This window comes from Lutra lutra, chromosome 5, assembly GCF_902655055.1.
Source record: "Lutra lutra chromosome 5, mLutLut1.2, whole genome shotgun sequence".
Taxonomy (NCBI): Eukaryota; Metazoa; Chordata; class Mammalia; order Carnivora; family Mustelidae; genus Lutra; species Lutra lutra.
This window is the reverse complement of record NC_062282.1, coordinates 122220590-122234250: the sequence shown is the minus strand read 5'-3', so window position 1 is coordinate 122234250 and position 13661 is coordinate 122220590. Positions and strand designations below refer to the sequence as shown.

Below are 13661 nucleotides of genomic sequence, written 5' to 3'. Positions count from 1 at the left end.
TGACCTTGATACTGGTGGAAGCAGCAGGGATTAAAACCAGATGTTTTAACCCAAGTTCTGAATTAATTTCCTGTCATCAGCAACCTCAGATTGTTGTGGTTATCTCTGTCCTCCAGGAAGCATTTCCTCCTCAGCTACCTTTATCATCAGCTAGACCCCAAGACCTGACCCTTACTGTCCACCTGCTTGTACTCACTAATCTTTGTCTTATATTTTTCCTTAAGCTCTTATTTTCTGCTTTACTTCTTAATTCAGACAAGTGACACCTGAAACCACCCCTCAGGTGAAAGTGACTGCCCTGACAAGACCTCCTTCTGGCACAGACCACCCAGACCATTTGAGCTAAACCTCCCACTCATGCCTGTACTGATGGACAATGGTGTGCGTGACCTCTGGAATGATCAACAATTACCTTTACCTCATTCTAATACTAAACCCTGCCCAAGGAGGAGACTTATCCTCATTTACATAGCATACATTGTACATCTAGGTCTGTTTCCTTAAGGTACATGTGTGACCTTATGCCCGTCTCTACGTACCATGCCAAGGCTTCCCTATCTAAAAATTTATCTTTACCCTACACAAAAGGTACGCATTCATCCTCCCTCCAGGGAGTCACTGTGTTGGAAACTATTCCCAGTGATCACCTTATTTGCTGGAAATATAGTTGATTTTGTGGGACAACTCTACCCAGTGTATCTGACTCACCAAGAAGCAAACTGATGTTGGCTTGGTTATACCTTCAGCATCAGGTTCTCTATTTGATTACTTTGCTTTACCATTCACTTCTCTTATAACCTCAGAAAGAGAGGGTGCTTTTCCAACGCTGACTCCCAACCTCTCTGTCCCACTTTTGGGGCACATGAAAGGTGCCAAAAATAAACTATGATTTGGAAGCAGGATCTAAAGCAGGCCCCACCCATGTTTTCTAATATCTTCTATTCTGCTCCAGGGTACTTTCTCCTATGTTTGATTCTTAAGATACATACAAGAAAACAAAACCAACCACTCAAAAAAATATCTGTTAGATCCTCAACTTCCTGTTCATTTACTTCTCTTTTTACCCTTCTTACATTCAGGCTCCTTGTCAAGAAAGCTTTAAGGCTGAGCAAAAGACATAAAACAATAAGTAAACAATAAGTAAACAAACAACCCAATTAAAAAATTAGGCAGAAGATTTCTAACTAGAGAAAATATACAGATGGCAGATAGGCATATGAAAAGATGCTCAACTATGGTCAATGGTCAATGCTCAAAATCCAGAATCTCATCATTAAAATCAGGTCTATATACAGATGGACCCCTCAGATGCAGTAACTTTTTTTTTCCTTTTTGAGAATTAAACATGCTTAATTTCCAAATCTGAAAGTTGAAAATATATTATTAACTTCAAGATAAAACCTCCTTTCTTTCTGTCATTAGCAAATCTCTATACATGGTAGGTGATGTGAGATAGATAGATAGATAAGCAAATATTATATTGATATATATGATTATATATATAAATTATATACCTACATATATATATGTTTAAGTGAATGTGTAAGAAGTGCTAAAGAGAAGGAGATATTTCAGGATAACTTAATTGACAATCACCAGGTTCACTGACTAAATTTGACAAATTTCTTTATTAAATGTTTACTTGAATCCAAAAGACTGAACACCCCCCCACCTCAAAAAAAAATCAGGTTAGCTGGTAGTTTAGAACTCAGATGCTTGATTAATATAATTTTTCTATGTCCTATTTTTGTGTGTAAAGGTGATAATTGTGGCCATTTTCAACTAATATTAAGGAATTTTTTAAAAGATATTTTATCATGCACCCTAAAGTAGTTGAAACTCTTTAATTCACAAATGGTAGAAGTTTACTTTAAACTAGTATAAGTACAAATGCAATGTCCATGTAACTGGGAACTGTAGGAGTGGATCTGGATTCATATGAAATGGGACCTCAAATAACACTATCAGACCTTCTAGCTACCCTCTCTCTCTGGGCTCAGAACCACTTCTGTGAGACTGTTAGTAAACTCTCTTTTCTAGGTACATACCAACTCATCAAATGACCACAAGCAAGGAGAGATCTCTGCCCTTTGAAAGGGAACATACAAAATTCCAGAGAAGGCCTCTGGTCCATCTTGGCCACTACCTGTTCCTGGGCTGATCCTCGAGCAAGAGGTAGTGTACTGTCATCACAAACTCACCAGAATGGGAATGGAGAAGGGTCAGTCCCCTAAAGGAAATCCTGTGGTTACCATGTTACAAGAGAAGGAAGGAAAGAACTTTGGGACAGACTGAAAAAATGGTTTTACTATAATGTCTAATTTTACATCTAAATCAATTAATGTGAGTTATCTAGCCATTCCTAAAAAGGTACAAAGAAATCAGTATCTGAATTCAGGCCACTAGTCCACTCTTGAAAATTAATAATCTTGATAGTCAATCATATTCATTACGTATTTTAACTTTCAATACTTGGGTATTCAATGATTCAAACTTGACTAGAAGAATATATGTATTTGCTTTTTGTCTGAACAGATTTGCACATTATATTTGAGTACATTGGTGTGTACAATAATGTTAAAATAGTTTTTAGGTACAAATCAAATTTAAAAGTACTTCAGTATAACTTTTCCAATAAAAACACAATATATGCAAGCATAGCATGTTTAAATAAGTAATCTTTCTCCAGTAAGAAGTTGATACTACTGACATGTTGACATGTTTTTTTATTTTGAATTCTATTTTTTAACTTTTCTTTTTAAATTCAATTAATTAACATATGCTATCTTATTAGTTTCAGTAGTACAGGTCAGTGATTCATCAGTCTTATATAATACCCAGTGCTCAGTACATCATGTACCCTCCTTCATGTCCATCACCCAGTTACCCCATCCCTCCACCAACCCTCAGTTTGTTTTCTAAGATTAAGAGTTTTTTATGGTTTGCCTCCCTCTCTGATTTCATCTTGTTTTATTTATTTCCTCTCTTCCCCTATGATCCTCTGTTTTGTTTCTTATATCCCACACAGATCATATGGTAATTGTCTTCCTCTGATTGACTTATTTTGCTTAGCAAATACCCTCTAATTCTATTCATGTATGTTTTCAAATTACACACAGATATGAGAAAAGAGAAAAACTGAATAACATTTAAGATAAACTCACTTATAACTACCACCCAGATCATAAAATATAATTTTGCAAGCCACTCAGAAGCCCCTTCATGTGAGCCATCACCATAACAAGTCCCTCTTTCCCCTAAATATAATCATTATCCTGACATTTTATAACAATTACTTCCTTCTATTTCATTGTATTTTTATCATCTAAGTATTAATTAATTAAACAAGGAGACCATCAGATCAAAATGACTCTAATGCTAAGACCTATGAATGTAAGCAAACCAAAACGCCTAAGCCTGCAAATGCCTCACGGTTATGAAATTGAAACCTAACGACAGCCAGTCACAAACAATCAACTAGACTTTAAGCTATAGCCATTCAATAATTTTCTTACTTTGCTTCCACCTTTTTTCTATAAAAGGTGCTCATTCCAGCACCTACTGATGGATTTCTCCTAACCACTTCCAGTTAGGCACTGTCCAATTGGAATGGATTATTTGATCAAATAAACTCTTGAAATTTTTAATATGCCTCAATTTATCTTTTAACAGTAGGTATCCCAAGACACCATAGTTTATCTTAGCCCCCTTTTAAAAATTTGCTGTGTCTTTTAAGTATTTTTTTTTAATCTATAGGTTCATCCTTCATCCTTTCTGCCCTTAATAATCTATCTATCAAAAAACCTGGGGCATTTGGCCTGTAGAATATCCCAGCAGTTTCCCTTAGCAGTTTGCTTCTCTCAAGTCTATTCCTTCAGCTCCCTCAGTGATCCCATAAGGTCTCTAACAACCTGAATAAATCCTTTTCTATTTAAACTAGCTAGAGTGAGTCTAAGTGCCTATAGCTAAGAACCCTGAACACAATGAGAATAACATTTTTATTACAAAGTTAATTTCACATATATAATTTTATACATAATTAAAGTCAAATGTAGGATGAAGATAAAAGTTGTCTGTGAGAGAATGCTTATTGAAATTTTTATTACCGTAGGCAAAAAACAAACCCATATCATGAGGAATAGTGTTTCAGCTTCTTAAAGCCATGTAGACATTAAATTTCTAAAGGCTTTTATCACTTATTAGAACTTCATATGGAAATCTCTGTCACTGGGATTCAAATAGGTAAAGATGTGTGTTAATGTGAATGAAAACTTCCAGGCAGAGAAACATGTCATGAGAGACTTGTGGCAAAATTTAGGTATATTTCCAACAAAACCCAAATTAGCTATACCATTTTTTAAATTTTTTATTTATTATTAACATATATTATTAGCCCCTGGGGTACAGGTCTGTGAATCGGTAGGATTTAATCTTTAATAAGCATAAACAATGCACGTGATACTCCTAAAAACTAGAGGTAATCATTTATCTTCACATTCAGGTTGAAATTCTTATATAATTTAAATAAAACAAAAACAAAAAACTCAAAACATGGACAACATCCTTAACAAAAAGCAAAGTCTGTAAGTAGAAGTGACTTTAAGTGTAACTACTATTAGACGGAGGGTAGGAAAGACTAACCAAGCTGTAGAATTATGACTTAAAGGGACCCAGGAAACAGCAGGTAAGATTATTTACAAACATTGACTGTCATCACTATAACCCAATACCTTTACTGACTACCTTATTCTCTAAGTACAAAAGAAAAAATCCAAGAGGAGAAAAGCTGGATAATAATTTAATAAACTTACCACATATTTTATATGTTTTCCATTTTACCAGGCAAAGGTCCAGCCAGAAGCATAATTACTGTTTTAGTGAAATGTATCTTTGGCATCACCCAGAGTGGCTGAAAGCTCTCCAGTAACAGTGCCTAATAAAAAGATAAGAAAATAGTGCCAAGATACATAATAAGAATATATAGATCATAATATCGTGATGACAGAGACATTAGCAGAGATAATGCTAAAAATCTATAGCTTACATACATTATAAATTAATATAAAGTATGACCTATTCAAAAATACCTAGCTCAGAACAAATCACTGTCTGTATTCCAAGCATTTCCTTATCAGTTATGTTTTACTTAATACCAAAATTCATTTACACTCCAGCATGTATCTATAGGGCACTAAAAGACAACGGCCTACAGCAGGAATGGCAAGTGTGTGGCAGGCTCGGTGGTGTTTGTACCAGTCCTACGTTCATATCAGATATTTCTAACTGATCATAGTACACTCAACGGAGCCCCTGGGCAAGGATTCAGATTCTTTCTTAACTCAGTGTTCTAAGTAGCTACTATTAAAACACAGGTGATCCTTGAGATAAAATCTATTTGCCCTCCTTGGTCTAGAGTAAATAGGCAAGAAAATAAGTTTGTATTGTTCAGCAAAAGATAAGTCAAAAAATGGTCAGTAATGAACAATAACAATATGCATCATTGATAATTTCTAAGAACAATGCTTTTTAATGGGAAAAGTTATTGACTTAGATTTGAAAAGTCATTTCTTCAAGTGATATCATAGTCAAATGATTTCAGTGTTTTTCAAGCCATATTGTCTAATCTTCTCTACTACAGAGTTTTTATATCCATTCTTATAAAATATTCCATAAAAAGTAATATACTGTGAATACCCTTTACAATGCATGTTTCTGAAGAAAGTACATGTGTAAAATAGACTAACCATGTTGCATCATATTTTGACATGTAAATGTATACTTCATTGGAAATACAAATTCAACTTAAAAAAATTATCGAGTTTCTATTGGCAATAAAGCTGTAGAGATTATGGTGTAGTGATTCAAAACACGTGCTCTGGAATCCTAATACTTTGAGTGAAATCCTGACCCCACCACTCACTAGCTGTGTGGTCTTGGAGCAAGTTACTTCTCCAAGTCTGGATTTCCCCATCTAGAAAATGTGGTAAAAATAATACCTATGTCACTCTAAGTTGTGTAGACAAAAGAGCTATGATTTTGCAACAGAACTATAGCATCTACCTCTAGTAAACACTCAATAATTTCAGGTATCATTGTTATTGTTGTTCTTGTTATTATTATAAAAGTTACTATCACTATTATTACACAAAGACCAATAGGATTCATTTATTATTTGGCTCCTGCTTCAAGAGTCTGGAAGCATGGAGTAGGAGAGTAGGTAGAAATTGAGAGATGGGAGGAAGAAATAGAGTAGTATCAGAATTATACTGCTATAACATATAACAATAATATTGGAATATTGATACACAAAATGGCTCTGCCAATTCAACCTGGACTATAAGAATTCAGGAAAATAGGTGAAAGGATTAAGAAAGTCCTCACTGAGAAGATAAAATTTGGGAAAGACCTGGAAAGATGCACATGATTTCAGCAGAGGATCCACACGAGTAGAGCCAGAAAGAAAGCAGAAGACATGTTTGGGAGTAATGAGCCAAGATAACAATAGCAAGTAGGGAAAAATGTAAAAATGTAATTTAAAAGGGATACTGAACCATATTTTGAAGGGCCAAGAATGTTGTGCTGGATTGAATTTTTTTATTGAAATGTAATTAACATACAATGTTTCTTTAGCTTTAGGCATACAGCATATTGATTCAACAATTCTATACATTACTATAATGTTATTACAATATTATTGACTGTATTCGCCACTCTGGACTTTTAATCTCCATGGAAATTAGAGACTCAGCATGTAATCTGGACCTAGAAGTTTGTTATAATACTAAGACATAATCAAGTGCCTTTGTGAGACAATGATGACCCCATCCCCAAAATTTAAGAGGCCAGTCAAGTGTACCTTATTATTTCTTTACTTCAAATTATTAAAAAGTATTATTCTAAAAATTTTTTTAAAGATTTTATTTATTTATTTGAGAGAGAGACAGTGAGAGAGAGCATGAGCGAGGAGAAGATCAGAGGGAGAAGCAGACTCCCCATGGAGCTGGGAGCCTGATGTGGGACTCGATCCCGGGATCCCGGGATCATGACCTAAGCTGAAGGCAGTCGTCCAACCAACTGAGCCACCCAGGCATCCCTAAAAAGTATTATTTTAATTTACATTTTATAATTACAGAGAGTCTTGTAAAATTTAATTTTATTTCAGAATTTTCACAATGATACTCAAATCTGTTTTATCCCTCTCTAATAATAACCAATAAATACAGGCTCTGTAAAAAGGTTTTGCAAAATTGATATTTTAAGCATATTAAAAATACCTGGGTAATAACCTATATTAATAGAAACATCTTAAATATCAAAAGACAATCTCTAAATACATATTATAAAAGTAATTACTGAGCTCTAACTTCTATATTCAGCCAAAAGGCAATGGGTTTGGCTTTAGAATGACTACAAAATGGGTGAATAACTTCCCATTAAACAAGTTTATCTATTTAAGGAAATAAGATACACGTATTTAAAAGAAAATACCATGTTAAATGGTAAAATAAAGATGAAAGTAGAGGAAGCTAATTTTTTTTTTTGAGAGCTACATAATATACACCTTGTAGCTCATTGAATCTACCCACCAGCCCTGGTTTTGCAAGAAGTCACAATCATCTTTGCTCTTGCTAGCACAGAAGGCTAAGGCTGGGCTATGGAGCTAGAAGTTCCAATGCTAGTGCTGCCCCTTAGAAGTCTTGTGATCTTGGGCAGATGATTAAACCTCTAAGTCTCTATTTCTTCATCTGTCAAACTGGGAAAGTAATAGAATTTAATAAGCAGAAATGTTGTGAAGAGCAACTAAGGAAGTACATGTGAAATAATAATGCCCTATGAGAACATTTATACAAAGTGCTCTTTAAGGAAACCTAGTCCTAGAAGATTATGACCAGAAAGTATCTATAGACTCATGCTTGAAAAATCCTATGTAGAATTTCTACATAAACTGTTCTATCATTTGATAAGTAATCTCCCAAAACTTACAAGTAGAAAAAATTAGAAGTACAATGTTTAATAAAACAGGGAGATATCTTCAAACCCAAAATACAATGTAAGAAGAAAATAGACAGACCTGTAATGCATTTAGCAAAATGGTCACTGTTATACCACAGAGATTTCCAAAGATAATAATTGGAAGAAATTTGTTCCACAGATCCATGATGATGTTCATAGTTCAAACTCAGAGGTGATAGAATTAAACAAGTTGGGGAGGAGTGAAGGAAAACAGGAAGTTTGGTGGAAAGTCTAAAAAGGAACAATTAAATATTGAGTCCCCTACCATTAGCTCTTTAACTCTAAGTGAATAATTGTAACCACCACCACCGACCATCCTGAGAAACCAGCCTTCTCTGTACCGGTAGAACAAGAGATTCAGAGACACCGGGCACCACGGTGGATAGCAGGGCAGGGGAGCAGGGTGGCAGAGGGGGAAGAAGAATGAAATATGGGGAATATGGGGTTCCAATATAGCATAACTGCCTGAAAAAGAAAAACCGAAATAGCATATTCAAGTTTAAATAAGTATCTCAAAATCATAAATTGAGCATAGTATGATTACATAATTTTAAAATATGGAGGTAAATATTTAAAAATAGCTAAGAGTTGAAAGTGGCACCAACAGGGAAGACTGTTTTGATGATTAAAAGAGATACAGCAGGAGAATGCATTTTTAAGTTGTAATCCTTTTAATACTATTACACTTTATTAAGTACTGTTCCATGTATTTTATTTTTATTTAGAAAGTTTTTGAAGATAAGGGGCAGATCACAGGAGTCCCTAACCACGCCCTTACTCTGTAGCCTTCAGACATTAAAAATTTGGTAAAGTGAACTTTCATTTTCTTTCTTTTTTTTTAATTAAAGTATATCTGACACATAACATTCTATAACTTTCATGTATACATCATAATTATTTGATATCTGTATATATTGTGAAATGATCGCCACAATAAGCCTAGTTAACATACACCACCATACGTAGTTACAAAAAATAGGGGGATATGTGATAAGGACTTCTAAGATCTACTCTATTGGCAACTTTCAAATATACAATACAGTATTATTAATTTTAGTCACCACATTGTACATTATATCCTCATGACTTATTTAATTTTTAACTGGAATTTCGTTCTTTTTCACCTCTTTTACGTATTCCACCACCGCCACCAACCCCCCCCCCCCCCACCCCGCCACCCTCAGGCCTCTGGCAGCCACCAATCTCTTCTCTGTATCTATGAGCTTGGTTTTTGTACTTTTTAGTTTGTTTAAATCCCACATATAGCTCTTTTATTTTCTTATGTGACCTATGAGCACTTTAAAGGACTTCAAATTTAAAATCAGAAAAATACAAACTATTTTAAATATCAGAGAACTCTTTTATGATGGCTGACATTTGAACACCCATATCCTCCACATTTTACATACCCACTGTCCTAGTGATGGCATCCAGGTTTATCTGTCCCTGCCCAGATAATAGACATCCAGGGTGCTTCCAGCTCACCTCCATTAACATTTCCACAAAGAATATCCCTTCAATTCTCCTTAGATATAGACTCAGAAGTTGAGTGGTTGAGTTTACACTCACGCTTCTTCTTTTTTTTTTTTTTTAAGATTTTATTTATTTATTTGACAGAGAGAAATCACAAGTAAACAGAGAGGCAGGCAGAGAGAGAGGCGGAAGCAGGCTCCCTGCTGAGCAGAAAGCCGATGCGGGGCTCGAACCCAGGACCCGGGATCATGACCTGAGCGGAAGGCAGCGGCTTAACCCACTGAGCCACTCAGGCGCCCCCTCACGCTTCTTAATAAGTCATGCTACATTGTTCTCCACTAACACCAGGAGTGCAATAGAATTCTTACACCTTCAGGTCTCAGTTGCTAGTATCCATCTTTCTAATGTCTGCTAGTCTAGTGATTTAAAGTCATAGCTTCAATGTTTCTTTAATTAGCATTTCTTATGTTACTCATTATTATGACCATCTTGTCACAGGCCTCTTAATTTTCTAAATTTGCTCTTCTTTAAGTTTTGTGTCAATCTATTTTTACCTTTTTCCTGGGGTGTATTTTTCTAGTTGATTTGCAAGAGTCACTTGCATAGTTTAAATATTAAACCCCAGTTATTATTGGATTTTGCAAGTAGCTTTCTACTTCCAATCAGTGACTGTTGTCCAAGGAGTCCCTAATTGAACAGAATATTTAATTTCAGGCAATGTTACCACTCCAGGTTTGGTTTTTTTTTTTGTTTGTTTGTTTGTTTTTTGACAGAGATCACAAGTAGGCAGAAAGGCAGTCAGAGAGAGAGGAGGAAGCAGGCTCCCTGCTGAGCAGAGAACCCAATTCGGGACTCGATCCCAGGACCCTGGGATCATGACCTGAGCCAAATGCAGAGGCTTTAACCCACTGAGCCACCCAGGTGCCCCTCATTCCCGGTTTTTAAGTTTAAGAAATCTTCTAAGTTCTTGTCACAGACTATAGAATTGTAAGCAGTGGTTAGAAGCTACATTAGATGTACAATTAAGAACATGAACAATCTCAAAAAGGAAGACTCAATTTTAAAAGAAAGAAAATGAAAAATATAAGATAATACTACTTATATTAATTGAGAATATATTCAAATAAAACAATATGCTTTGGGGGGAACATATTCAAAATTAAAATACATAGATTAAAAACATTTAGTTTTCAAAGAGGGGGAAATGAAAGTGATGTATGAGAGTAAAAAGAGAAAGAAGGAAAGAGAGAAAGTTTTGAAGAGACCAATGAGAAAGATATTAAACCCCAGTTATTACTGAATTTTGCAAGAGAAAGATAAGCCATGCACTGAAAAATAGCGTTAGTTCAATTCACTGCACCTAAATTTCAAAACAAAGTTGATCCACATAAATGAAATCCAGAAGTCTGACCAATAGCTACATCAGGAGGCACCTGGGGGCTCTGTCAGTTAGCCTAAGCATCTGCCTTCAGCTCGGGTTATGTTCCCAGGATCCTGGGATGGAGCCCATCAGGCTCCCCACTCAGTAGGGAGTCTGCTTCTCCTTCAGACCCTCCCCTCTCTCATACACCGTTTCTCTCTCTCTCTCTCAAATAAGTAAAATCTAAAAATTAGTTAATTAAAAACTACATCAGTACAGAGGACCAACTCTACCTTAGAATAGAGATAAAAATGAGGGTTCATAATTACTAGAATCAATTGAACATTTATTTTCAAACAGATTGAGTTTTTATCACTATGTGAACACAGATTTCCTTTAGGTGAGCTTTTTAGAATTTTTTTTCTTTGCTTAGGATTTTGAAGAGCTACACAATAATTGAATTAGTAGTTCTTAATCCTCTAAGTTTGAAGGACTGGTGAAATTCCAAAATTAAATATTTATAGTTCTGACCAAGTGTTATAGACATTTTATTTGGTCAAATACGTATATCTTATAAATCTATGCCAACCACCATCTATTATTACCACAATTTCTAAGTAACAGGACTATGGAAATTCATAACAGTAAGAGTATAATCTCAAAATAGAGACTACTTCATTAATCATATAATCATATTTCTTAAATCATACAATCTCAAAATAGAGGCTATTTCTTTTTTTTATGTGAATTTTCTTTTTTTAATTTTTTTTATTTATTTTATATCTTTTCAGCCTAACAGTACTCGTTGTTTTTGCACCACACCCAGTGCTCCATGCAATACATGCCCTCCTTAATATTCACCACCTGGCTCCCCCAACCTCCCACCCCCCACCCCTTCAAAACCCTCAGGTTGTTTTTCAGAGTCCATAGTCTCCCTTCCAATTTCCCTCAACTCCCTTCTCCTCTTCATCTCCCCATGTCCTCCATGTTATTCCTTATGCTCCACCATATGATAATTGACTCTCTCTGCTTGACTTATTTCACTCAGCATAATCTCTTCCAGTCCCGTCCATGTTGCTACAAAAGTTGGGTATTCATCCTTTCTGATGGAGGCATAATACTCCATAGTGTATATGGACCACATCTTCCTTATCCATTCGTCCGTTGAAGGGCATCTTAGTTCTTTCCACAGTTTGGCAACCGTGGCCATTGCTGCCATAAACATTGGGGTACAGATGGCCCTTCTTTTCACTACATCTGTATCTTTGGGGTAAATACCCAGTAGTGCAATTGCAGGGACATAGGGAAGCTCTATTTTTAATTTCTTGAGGAATCTCCACACTGTTCTCCAAAGTGGCTGCACCAACTTGCATTCGCACCAACAGTGTAAGAGGGTTCCCCTTTCTCCACTAGAGGCTATTTCTTAAATGTATGATTTAAGAAGTAGGACTATGAAACAGTAGGACTATGAAAGTGTCCTGTTTCGCTGTATTATGAACTAGTGAAAATGTATTCTAGTAGAATGACATTTAAGAAATACTGAATTAGGAAATATCCATAAAATCACACACTGCAGGAATGCAATTCTACATTACAGTCACAGAAAGAAAGAAGATGTATCTTGTTTCTGTATTAAGGGTTATACAAAATCCAAAGTGTATGCTAAAAATAAATGCTGTATCTATCACTAATACTTAAGTAAGCTAATCATTAACTTTGAATATGTTAAAGCAATATAAAAGTAATTTTCAATTAATATCTTGATATTTGATCTTCAAAAAATCTTCTGAAATGAGACTTGTCAATATTCTGCTATTCTGAATTGTTCTATAAAAATACCAGCAAAAGGGGCACCTGGGTGGCTCAGTGGGTTAAAGCCTCTGCCTTCAGCTGGGGTCATGATCCCAGGATCCTGGGATCAAGCCCCGCATCGGGCTCTCTGCTCAGTGGGGAGCCTACTTCCCTCTCTTTCTCTGCCTGCCTCTCTGCCTACTTGTGAAACTCTATCAAATAAATAAATAAAATCTTAAAAAAAAAAAAAAAAAACAGCAAAGTCTCTAGAAAATGGAGCTCTGGGTGTGGGGCTACAGTGCCGGGAATGTCCGGGGCCCAGCTAGCTGAAATGCATACTCCGATGCACCGGGTGGAGGGGGTGGGGGCTGGTGTCTGCACTGCCTGAGGCTGGCTGTGTTCTGAAAGGGCTGGGCAGTTGGACCAGACCATTGAGTACCACACCCTGGAAAATATCCAGAAGCACAACCACAGCAAAAGCACTTGGCTGATCCTGTACCATAAGGTGTATGATTTGACCAAGCTTTCAGAGGAGCACCCTGGTGGGGAGGAAGTCTTAAGGGAACAAGCTGGAGAGGATATGACTGAAAATTTTTGAGGATGTCGGGCCCATTACAGATGCTCAGGAAATGTCCAATCATACACCACTCATCCAGATGACAGATCAAGGATAACCAAGCCTTCAGAAACTCTCATTACTACCTGTTTCTAATTCCAGGAGGTGGACCAACTGGGTGATCCCAGCCATCTTAGCGCTGCTGGTAGCCTTGATGTTTCACCTCTACACAGTTCAAGACTAAACACATTCTTGGAAGCCAAGGAAAGACAAGACTGCTTTGGAGCAGGGAGAAAGAACCCAATATTAAATGTTTCAACTGACAGAAACCGTCCCCTGAAAGATAATTTTGTTTATTTTCTAATTGCATAATATGTTTTACTATTTAATTCTTTAAAAATTACTTTTGTTACTCAAGTGAATTGCTGGGAAAATGCAGTTGAACTATTTACAAAAACATCCATCCGA

At 36.0% G+C, this 13661-nt stretch overlaps 1 pseudogene; it reads left to right on the top strand.

The window, feature by feature from the left end:
- The first annotated feature begins 509 nt into the window (after positions 1-509).
- Positions 510-13437, top strand: LOC125101195 (cytochrome b5-like; annotated as a pseudogene).
- The last annotated feature ends 224 nt before the right edge of the window (positions 13438-13661 follow it).